Source organism: Lissotriton vulgaris, chromosome 7, assembly GCF_964263255.1.
Source record: "Lissotriton vulgaris chromosome 7, aLisVul1.2, whole genome shotgun sequence".
NCBI lineage: Eukaryota > Metazoa > Chordata > Amphibia > Caudata > Salamandridae > Lissotriton > Lissotriton vulgaris.
In genome coordinates this window covers 978,906,468-978,918,716 of record NC_141695.1, presented here as the reverse complement: position 1 = coordinate 978,918,716, position 12,249 = coordinate 978,906,468, and positions in this window count along the sequence as shown.

Genomic DNA, 12,249 nt, shown 5'->3' with positions numbered 1-12,249 from the left:
TCCTTTTTATTTTTATTTTTTTTTAGGAGGAAGGAAGTGGCCCAGAGTCTCCAACTTCCTGTCCCTGTCCAGCAGGCTCCTCCAAGTGCTTTGTCCATCTCCTGTTCACTTTTCATTTGGATTTGGAGCTGGAAGGATCACTCTTTGTGTCAAGGGACCATGCAGTGCGCAGTACCAGAGGACAAGTGGCTGGCCTATCTAGAGGAAATTTACGGGAAATGGCCAATGAGGGAGGGAATAATGGTAAATGCCTGGCCAGGAATAAGTGAAGAATTAAAAACCCATTTTCTCCCAGATCAAATTAGAACCATAATATCTAGACTAAACCTAACACGGGCAGCCGGCCCTGACAACCTGCCAGCTGTCATAATAAAAACAAACATAGAATGGTGGGCAGAGTTCCTTTCAAATATGTTTTTATGGATCCTAAATTCAGGTGAATTCCCTGCAAACTGGAAAGGGGCTATTGTTAGGCCAATCCATAAAAAAGGTGATGTAAACACCCCTAAAAATTACCGCTTAATAAACCTCTTGGATATAGGCGAAAAGGTCTTTTCTAAGGTAATCCTAGGGATTCTAAAGGAGTGGGTGGAAGACAAACAGATAATACCCCCAGAGCAGGGGGGGTTCAAAGAAGGCCACTCAACGATTGACCATTGCTTTGCTCTGTGGTCCATCGCACGGAAGTCAATTGATCAGAGGAGTAATCTATTCTGCTGTTTCGTTGACTTCCGTGCAGCCTTTGATCTTGTGGACAGGGATCAGCTGTGGTCAACACTAATAGGGTATGAATTACAGGATGACCTGCTGGCCCTTGTCCAAGCATTACATACAGAAAATTGGGCACAGATAATATTGGACACGGATGGAGGACTGACCAGGAGAATCCCTATTGGAAACGGCTTAAGACAGGGGTGCGTTCTAGCCCCCCTGCTGTTCGCCCTGTTTTTAGCTGACCTACCCCAAGTATTAAGAGATGTCAGAGGGGCGAACCCGAAGTTGGGAGGAAGGCACATATCGTGCCTCCTTTATGCCGATGACCTAGTAATAATGGATCAAACGGAGATAGGCCTCCAGAGAAAACTCAATAGGTTTAAAGATTACTGTACGAGTAAAAAACTAGTGGTAAATATGGATAAAACCAAAATAGTATGTTTTGGGAGAAGGAAAGTGAAGTTCTCGTGGTATCTTGGCACAACCTTGCTTGAGAGGGTGACCAACTATAGATATTTGGGAATGTGGTTCTCAGGTAACCTGAAATGGCATACACACCTGCAAGCATTAAAAATAAGGGCACTGGCGTCGGTCAAAGGCCTAAAAAGCTTTAATAACACCTATGGTGAAAGGTCAGATAGACCGGTCTTAAAAGCTTATCAAGCAATGGTTCCCCCACAATTTCTGTATGGAGCCGAGGTTATTTATCTCAGTGGTAAGACCTCCTGGGATAGTGAAGAGGGAAATATATTAAAAAGATTATTCGCTCTGCCAAAATCCTCTATGGTGCAGGCAGCACGACTGGAGCTGGGAATAACCTCCTGGGCTATTACAGTTTGTATGAGCCTTGTACGCTTCTGGCAGCGGTTGGGAGTAGGGGAAATTGCTAAAATCTCCCAATGGGCTAAGGAGGAAATTATCAATAGTGAGCTCCCCTGGGCAAAAGAGGTAAGAGCCTCAATAAGCAAGGCTTATGGGGTGCAAGATTTGAAGGTATGTTTGCCGCAAGACCCCATAATATTTGGGAAAAAAGAATTAAAGACTCAGGGGGTCAATATGTCCCGTAGTTATGACCGGGAATACCTTGCTCAAAAGACCTCGGTAGCACACATGAAAGTGGCTTGGGAGAGCAGTCAACACTTCCCTTACGTGGACCGGTTACCTAGCCATAGTCTGAGGCGAGAAGTCCTGAAAATGCGAATTGGCATAAACCCATGCTATGCAAATAACGGGGTTCGAAATTTAATGATAGGAAGTAATGGGAAATGCACTTGCACTTTAGGAACCACCTGTGATATGTTACATATTTTATTAGATTGTACGAGATTTTTAGACTTTCAAAAGGAGTTTTTATGTCCGATTTTTAAAAAATATAAGATTACGCACAGAATGCAAGCTGCCACTCTTTTGGTGGAAATGGAGACTTTAGATATAGCCTGCGCGTTGGGGAAATATATGAACAAAGTTAGGTGGTTCCTCAAATGCGCAGAAGAACATGTATAGTGTAGCCCTTATCCCTGAATAAAGGTAGAGATACTAAGGGATAATAGTAGTAAAAACTGCATTTTGAAGAAGGTATATATAGGAAATGTTAGCGATTTTAACAAATAAATGTTATAATACTCCGTTTTAAAAGGAACAAGAGAAGTTAATTTTTAAGTATCTTGAGGTGTAATTGTGGTTTTAATATTATCTTGTTATGCTGCTGCTCTTTTACCTGTTGAATATTACCATGTTTTGCTGTTGTCCTTTCTCTTATCACGGAATGTGGAATGTACTTTTAAGATTTTAACAAATCAAATAAAGTTTTGTTTGACTGACTGACTGACACTCTTTGTGTCTGCTGCATCATATATCACTGGATTTGAGGACTTTTGGATTTGAGATTTCACAAGTAAGTTGGAAAATTTGTGTTGTTTGTTTGATTGGGGCATTGCACTTCCATTCTTTGTACTTGTCATCGTTTCTTTAATATTTATTGTGGTGGGTGGCTTGTAGTTTCAGTAGGGGCCTAGTTGTTTCTTTGTATGTAATTTTTTTACTAGTTTGCAAAGTTCACTACATTTTCTCCAACTTTTGAAATCTTTATCAGTTTGAAGTCATGGAGAGGCATGGAGATTGAACCAATCTCCGTGCCTCCCCGCATAATTCCGTTACGCGCCGCCCGCCTGCCGCCCGCCTCACGCCCGCCTCACGCCCGCGAAATAAATGTGATTAAAAAGCCTTAAGATAAGATTTCAAATAAAACTTACCTTATCGACGGGTCATTCTTGACCATCTAGCCTTCTTCTTGGAACTGCGCATTTGCGGGAGCCTGCGCATGCGCATTCCTCACCAGGAATGGCGGGTGGGGTGGCGGCGGACAGGTGGGCAGGCAGCCACTTCCGTTACACCCCGAGTATGCAGAGATTTGCACCGTTTCTCCGCCTTCATTGTGAAAGGCGGAAGGAGCAAATCTCCGTGGGCGGAACGGAGATGTCTGCCCACCCCTAATTTCAGCCAGTAGGCCCAGGGCTACTCATGGGTGCATGAAACAACTGTTTTTGTGGTGTCTGTTGAATTTAAACACCATTAAGGGCATGGATGGCATTGGATCGAAATGCAAAATGTGTTTTTCTTGGTATTTCACTTTTTTATGTGTGTTAAATAAATGCCTTTGTTGGATCTGTGTGGTTTTACTTGCAAACCTTTTTTTGCCCTTTGTTTTTTTGTTTTTGGCATTGTTGCATTAAAGCTGTGTTGTTTAGAGTACATCCTTCCATTGTCTGGCCAGTGTGTGAGTGTGTTTTCTAATAGCGAGCCAGCATTTGCCTTGGCTGAGCCTCCTCGTGAGGCCAGGGGCCATTTTGTAAAGTCTGTGTCCATATAGGCCTGCGCGCGTTCATTGTTTTCCAGGGCTCCTGTTTGCTGTTGCTATGAGTGACCATGTGGCTGCTGGCCATTTTTTATTAGTAGTAAGTGTGCTTTTGCCATAGGCCTGCATTTCTTTTGTTTGTTCCTCTTGGGTTATTGCTACCATCCATTGTCAGCTGCAGCTCCCCCTTAATGCTTCATCCCGTGTGATGCATAATGCCAAACCGGATGCGTTAAGTCTTCTTATATAATCTACACACAAAAAAGTGACTCAAGTCAATTTTTCCCTTTGTGTTGTTTAATAACAAAAGGTTACTATTGCAGGCCGTTCCATTGCATTTTTGATTCTGGAATCTGGACTCACTACACAGTTGGACACCATGATGACCATACTATACTCACAGTCAGTCAGTAGGATCAGAGATGATTGATGGAATAACTCGGGGTGTTTCATGAAGTGGCCTAAAAGGTAAACAAGTGAACAACAACCACACCAAATCTACATATCTGTGTAGTGGTGGGTGCGAGTGTAGTGGTATGACTGAAAGTGTTGTATTGATTTAGTTACTAAAATGAGAAAATTATATGTTGCTGTATATGTGTTCATTTCTCAGTACTGTCCGGCTCAAAATCTAAGCTAAGTGGAGGTTGGGTGGGCGCTACTGGCCTGCCTCTGTCCTGTTGTTGTTGTAGGTTAATGCTAGAAACAGAGTAGACATGAGTTATCCATGCTGCCTCTGAAAGTGTTCTTGTAGAACTCCTCCTTAATTTATGCATTTTAACTTGACTTTTCTCCTTGATTTTTCAATATCCCTTTTGTTTTCACTTCTACACTTACAGGCCGGCCTTTACCCTGTGCTATACTTGCAAAAGCAACTCACACTGACCTTACCAATCCTCCTCTGCCAGGCCGGCAGTAGCACCCAAGATTCACGGACAGAGTGTCCATGGAAGGAAGGACCAAGAGGAATGCTGAGATGCAACTCCCAATTTGACCATAACATAGTAACTTATAGTATCATCATCTTTTATTTATTTTGATTAATTTTTTGTCTGCAATCACCATGACTGTGTGTCTTTTTGTTTATTATGTCTGCTTATATATTTGGCCCCTACAGGCAGATAGCACTCAGTCCCCTTCTGAGTGCTATCTGTCCCAAGGAAGGGGGCTCTTGGTTTGAGGCGCAGCAGTAGCCTTGGCCTTCCCCTTCTAGGAGATAGTAGCCTTAGCCATGGTTCTGGGTGGGCAGGGCATAAATAAAAATGTACGAGTAAAAATTAAAACCAGGAGAAGAAGTAGGAAATTAAAAAAGCAAGTATTATAAAAAAGTTGAAAAAACGCTGTAAAAGTAGAAATAAAATGCAAAATATACACTTAGGGAGAGAAGGTTATATAATAAATTAAAAATATCTGGAAAAGATCTGGAAAACAGTGTAAAAAACAAAGGATGGAAAAGATTAGAGAGGGATGAAAAACAAGCCCCAGAACCATGCAAAGAGTAAGAAAGCAAGATGGGCGCACCCATTGGCGACCGCGTGAAGTTCACGTGATGTTTCCCCCAAACATGCAATCTGCGCAGTAGAGCATCAAAAGAATCTTGCAAACACGCCCGGGCTTACTCATTATGACCTTTTCCATAAAACATGCTAAGGAATAAACTACAACTAATGCCATACATCAAGGGTGAGTGATGGTGTCTAACCCCTTCCTTAACCGAAGCAGGCAATTGCATGCACACACAACAATCTCTCACATCCATAGTATTTACATATTAATAAAGCAACTTAGCATAAGCATTCAGTGCGTAATCCCCTTTAGATAAATTACCATGCAGAACATGACTAGTTTGATCTCTTGAGGTAGCAGTGGTATTTGTGAATGCTCCATTTACCCCCACTCCCAGATCCTCAGTAATGACTACAGATATTACTATAATTACTCCTGCAATGAGTGTACCTATAATACATGTGTGCTTACGATTCAAATTTCCAGACTCCATTTTCAAAGTGGCTTGGATTGTAAATGTAAGAGGATCAATGCACAGGGTCTCCACTTTTTATTCACATGCAACAAAGTCTTTGAGCAACTACTTTGAATCTTGGATTTGTTTTTTACTTCTTTTTGTACATTATTTACAGAGCTTGGAAGACTTCCCTAGCCCACTTTCTTCTTCTAAATGGAAATCCCAAATGTTATTTTTTCTCCCACTTGGGCCTAGGTTATCTTCTTTCAAGCAAGTAAGGGGTATATTCAAAAGAATTGCCGCTAGGCAAAGTTAGCGTTGCGTAGCTGCTATGGTATGGTTATGTTTAAGAGATTGAGTCTGTAGCACTAAACAATAGTATACAGACAGATTTTCGCTTTGCCTTTTTGGCCATTTCTTTGTTGTTTTGTCTTAAATGTTGTGGGTCACGGCTGTGCCCACTTGTTATCTTGGTCTTAAAACTCTCTCTATGAACTTGATCATTTAAAATAAAATTCTTGTCCGGCTGGACAAAGAAACATAATACTTATTAGGTGTATGATTAATATTTTTTGCTATCCTGTCCACATATAGGGACCATTGTCTTTTGTAAATTGATACTGCCCAAGGTCCCTATGATATACCTTTTGGTTTCCCTCGTTCTTGTGAAAATATACTGGAGCAAAAGTTTGCAGCCTACCGCCAATGCAGGCACCCTTGCCCTTCAACGTTGAGGGGAAGATTGTTTATGGCCGGAAAGGTCTCCCTTCCTGCACATAAACAATCATGGGTCTTTTGCTGTTTCTATGTGTGCTGCACAATGCTGCACACATGGAAACAGCAAAAACAGGGAGAAATAACACATTTCCCCTTGTTTCACATGTTTAAGACCAGGTTTTACCTGGTCATAATTTTAGCACTGCCATCTGTTCACACTGCCCTCATAATTAGGAGCAGCGTAAAAAACACTAGATGTCGCGGAAGGAACACCCACTGCAACACTCATTGCCTTTGCACTAAGTACAGCATGAAAGTGTGCCTTATTTACTGGCTTAACGCTGCCTTGTAAAGAAGAAGAAGCCCAATCGCCACAGAAACATCACTAAAAGTGACCCTACTGAGGTTATAGGGGCTTTCAAATATCTACCGATTTTTTCCCTGTCCTTAATTAAGGCAGTGACTCCCAATTTTTGAACGCTGCCCTTGTAAATAGGATCCACTGTACAAAAGAATGGTCATTAGGTGGGACGCCTACTGCAAAACCCATTGTCATCTCCTCCCACGCAAAGTACAGCATGAAAGTGTGGCTCATATACAAGGCAGTGTTAAGCTACGTTCAGTGGATTTATGCTGCATTGTAAAGAAAGCAAAGCACATATTGCACTAGAAAGTCAATCAAAGTGACTTACCTGTGGAGTAGGGGGATTGTAAATATTCACTGAAGTCACCGAGCATTGGGTCAGCCCACTTTTGAAACACTGCACTGCACTGCATGTACACCAATATGGGTCAGTCCTGTGCCACAACATGCATTGGTGATCAATGTAGTTGACTAATGCAAAAGTAGGCACTCATACACAATGGTGAAAGAGTGTCTGCATTGGGGCTAGCCAGGTACATTAAATCCATGTGCATGCCGAAATTCAATGCCTCAACATTATGTAGTAAATAAGTCTGAGCCCCACTTCACAGAAGTTGATGAGTGCTCTGTCAATCCAAAAAGACTAATGCTGCATTACATTAAGGGTTTGTACATATGACCACAGGTACATAATGAAAGTGTGCCTCCTCTACAAGTTATTTCCAAACAACAGCAAGTGAGTCAACACTGCCATGTAAATATTGTGAAGCATGCTTGCCCTCAGTAAACAAAAAATTGACGATGTTGCTGTTGCGATAGTGCCTCGGACAGTTTCAACAAGCAATTGGAATGGCATAACTGCTGCTTTTATGTATGCAGATGAATGATATAGCTACATCTAAAACTGATGGAGAGCCCTTTCTTAAAGTAGACTCACCCATATTGCCCACATCCAAATCTGAACTGCTATTGTAAGCACCTTGTGTCAATTATGTGTACATTCCTTATTGACATAAAATAAACATACTAGAGGGCAAAGATGCTGTTTAACTTTGAGTGAACTGGATGTGCATTTAATAGTAGAGAGTAAGGCTTCAGCATTGTAGGAATGTGCTCCCCAAAATTACAACATGTCTGTTCTGTTTGCTATGGTCCCAGAACCACACATTCTCTGTCCTGTGCATGTTAAGTGAATTATGACAATGGGACACATTCACAATGTGGCACTAATGTAAGTCATTTTGTTACACATTGCCTTGACATTATCCACCAAATGCAGTCATCCACATCAATTCATCTTCTTATGTTGCTCAGTTAGCAGTATGTCATTGTCGTCATGGTCCTGGTTCTGGATAACCAAGACACATTGACATGCATGGAAACTGGCCCTTAGGTAAAGTCAACATTGACAGTAAACAAATACATAGCTATTGATGTCAATTATGTTAACATCCTTCCAGTAACAAAGGCATCCAATTACCCTGAGCACAATAGCAGGTACCATCCAATTGCCCATCCCTGTGAGGTACAAAAAAGGTCTGCAGTGCAACATTACACATATCTCAGAACCCTGCCTCTGAGTCCATTGTCCTCCTGCTTACATCTATTACCATTGCCAATGCACCAAAGTGCAAGGGTGACTGGATAGAGGGAACACATGTTAATGAACAAGGTGTTTCTTCCTGCAGATAAACATCCATTCATGTTATTGACCTGTATCAATGTGAGTTGCCTACCTTTAAACACATAGATACTTCTCAGAGTATGGGAAACCAAGCGCATCTACTTGTCATCTCATCATGACATCTCAAGTGCATGATTGTCCTCCTCATGCCACACTACAAAATAGGTGGCATTGCCAACATTAATGGGGGGTGCAGTCTAATCTACTCAAAACCTAATGACTAACACCCATAAGCAAACTTGACTAAGGGTGACTTATTCGCAATTCAGTGTAAAGACACACACATCAGATTAATTCTGCTTTGTTAATAAGGTGAATCAACCAGCACCAGGGGAAGATTTGAACAGATAATGTAACAGGTGCAGCAGGGCATGAGAAATATGTCCCTCACTGTTGGCATACTGGGAAACTGCCCAAAGCTATGATCAACCTAAATATTACATTAGTGACGTTGTACAATGATTTACAAAGCTGCATGTAATAGGTGTAATATGTAAGAAGAGAGAATAGAAAGTGTCATGCACTTTGATTGTCAACTGTTTAAATGCTTGACCAAAGTGGACATACACATATAACTGTATCTGCCCTTTACGTTGCAGCGGAAGCAACATCACCCCTGATCCGCAGCCTTCAATGATGAAGATAAAGAAGAGCTGTCAACCCTCGACCAGGACACCCTCCAAGAGCTGCTCCAATCCATAGGCAGCCCATCTCTGAAAGCAGGGCCATCCAGCAGTGTTGTGTCCTCACCACCTGCAGCACAAAACAGACAGCAGGCATCACCTAGCACGACATTTTTCAACCTGGACTCTGAGGACCCACTGTTACATTTTCAACATAGTGCAATAGAAGTCCAGCGTGAAATGGCTGGTCAAGTGTGGATGGGGTTGGAGAGCCTGGCAGTCAAACTGGATGGGCTCCATGGTGCTTCAGTCCCATTAGGAACCGCCTAGAAGCTATCAGAGGCACCCACAGTCCACTCCATGCCCTCTAGCATTCCATTAGTGAGATCGTGGTGTCCTCACTCAGAGACAACAACAACTGTCCTGTCAACGTGGCACCAGCTATGTTGCCAAACAGTTGGAGGAAATGCGCAAGATCAAGGAGAACATGAAGCGGAAGCAGGATTCCCATTTGACTGCTATGGCTGCCTACCACCGAGACGTTGCTTGAGTCTTGCATCCCTGCTGCTCATCATCACAGCAGTGATGCCTCATCTGTTGGCACAGATGAATGCTGCTGCACCATCAGCATCCACCTCTTCAGCCCCTGATGTGTCTCTGCCTCCCGGTGCTGCCGCCTATTCACCATCACCTTCACAGGAGTTACAAGACACATCAGAGGTTGAAGATGTGGATGAACAACATTCATAAGGAGAAGGTAGCAGTAGCGGCAATATTTTGTGTCAAATAGACCGTTTCTGCTTAGCCTGTGCTTACATCATGCCTCGGAACATCATCTCTCACTGTCCTCAGATTGACTCTGTTACATTCTCCTTGGAATTTTAATGGACTGCCAATGTGGCCAATGATCCCCAATGGCACTACAATCAGCCTCCTAACTGAAGTTTTCTTCTTCCTCAATATGTCTCTGTCTTGCTCCCCAAGGACTCTGTCTGGCCCGCCACTGGCTATGTACACAATGTAGGGGTTGTTGCCTAAAAAAACTGGGCCAGTCTGTCAACTCCTTGTAAATTAAAGCATTTAAGTTACAAAGATGTGTGTTCACTGTGACCATTCAAGTTTATACTGGTCGGGCGTGGCTTGGGCGCTGAGGCAATATGGCAGTCCCGCCGTAAGCTCCGCATGTACGCGGAGCGGTTGATTGATTTGTGCCTCGGAACGCATTATTTCCCGGGCAGCGGTCCCGCATTTATAATGTGGCGGTGAGTCTGCTGACTGTTTTTGGCAGTCCTTGCCTCAATAGTTAGCCCAGGAGCCCCTGCGGAGTTCTTTTCCTTCAGAAAACACGAGCGCCCACCATTTTGAATCGCGCCGCTTGTGTTCTGTTTTTTTCCTCACGGCTAGGCTCACTTTACAGTTTATGTGGCCATGAAGTATGGTTTTGGCACTAGGGCTACTCTTTAAGCAGTCCCTTGCTTTATGACTGCAAACTTCTTCATTTTGTGTACCAGAATGTGTTTTTACTGCATCTCTACTGCTAATAATCCTTTGGAACTATTCATATAACCTGACTTGCATAACAAGGTGCTCAGACCTCAATAACATGCACTGAAGGAGTTTTTGATGCTGGACATTTGCTGATGTGGCAAGTCCTCAACTGTTTGGGGTGATAATTGAAGACTCTCTTCAGTGAGTAACACACTTTGCTTATACCCCTTTGTCTGCTTCCACTACACAGTCTTTTTACTTTTCCTGCTTCTCCTTTGGTGTAGATCAGGCCGACACTACTTGCTAATCATCATTCCTACCGACATGGTCAGTGATCCTCATGTCATGTCACCTCCAGACCATCCTCTTCAGGTACAAAGCCCAAAAGACACAACAATGACCCACCTTCTCCTATCCCCTCTTCACAAAATCCAGTACTTGACTTTATTTTAGACAAGGTACGCAGGCTTCAACCTTTTATGTCCGCTACTAATGAAAAGATGAAACAGAGAGAGAGGATCAATGGATTATCATGGAGAGAAAGGTGTCGGAACTTGATCAACATGTGGGAGACCTTTAGGGTATTACTACAAAGATTCCTCTTCTAGAACAGGTGATCCATAAACTGAAACTGCACACCGAAGATCTGGAAAATCGTACTCGGAGGAACAACCTCCGCCTTTATGGTCTTCTGGAAAATATTGAAGGACCGAATATGCTAACCTTCTTGAAGAAGTTCCTCCCAAAACTCTTAGACCTTCAATCTTCCTCACCTCTCAACATACAACGTGCACACCATTTCGGTCTTCTTCACCCTAACTCAAGCAAGCCCCGTGATATTATAATGCTTAATGCTTTTCCTAGAATTTACTGAACTTATGAATGTTTTGAAGGCAGTTAAACTCAAACGTCATCTCACTTGGACGGGTCATAATATCTTCATCTCAAGATGTCTCCAACGCAATAAATGCTTGACGTAAAGAATTTCTGGCTCTTCGTCCTCAGATGAGACATTTGAGTATTCAGTATGGCATTCTCCATCCTTGTCTTTGTAAACTCATGAAGGAAATTCATGTCCGTTTGACGATCCTGTGAAACTGAAATTATTTCTAAACTGCATTTCCTCTCGTAACATGGAAACTAATGCTTAACTTTTTCTCAGTTACCTGGTTGTTGTTGTTCTTCTAAAAATATACATATCTTGCTCTTTCTGCTACACATTCCTTTTCTCTCCTTGTTATTCTTTACTTTTTTCTAGTAATACATTTATTCTTTTATATGCCTTATACTTCTTTAATTTCTTCTATTCTCCCTCTTTTCCTATTTGACTTTCTGTCTCCTATTATGTGTTTATTTCTTTATTTCTTTGAGGCCTTTTAGTGCCTATTTACATTACCCCATCCTTGTCATATTGGTTGCTTATCTCTCTTCATATCTGGATTCTTCTCCTTGATCTGATTACTTACTCTACTTTTCTCTCTTTTTCTTCTTCCTTCTCCTCCTTTCTTTTTGTTCCATGGCTATTTTTCCTCTCAGCTTTGTAGTATTATTTTATGACCTCTATGAGTGTCTTGCTTTAGTTTTTATTATTTTGTTCTTAATTATCGTTTTATTTCTTTGAGTGTCTTTCTTCCATCATTTGATGAATATTGTTTCTTTTTCTTTTTCGTTGGTCTTGCAGCTTATTTTTCATGTTTCCATATGTTCCCCCTCACCCACCAACATGTTTAACATTGTCTCGTGGAATGTGCGTGGTCTAGCTCATCCTGTCAAGGGTTAAAAGGTATTGTCTCACTTATCCAAACATAATACTCATGTTGCTTTTTTATAGGAAATTCATTG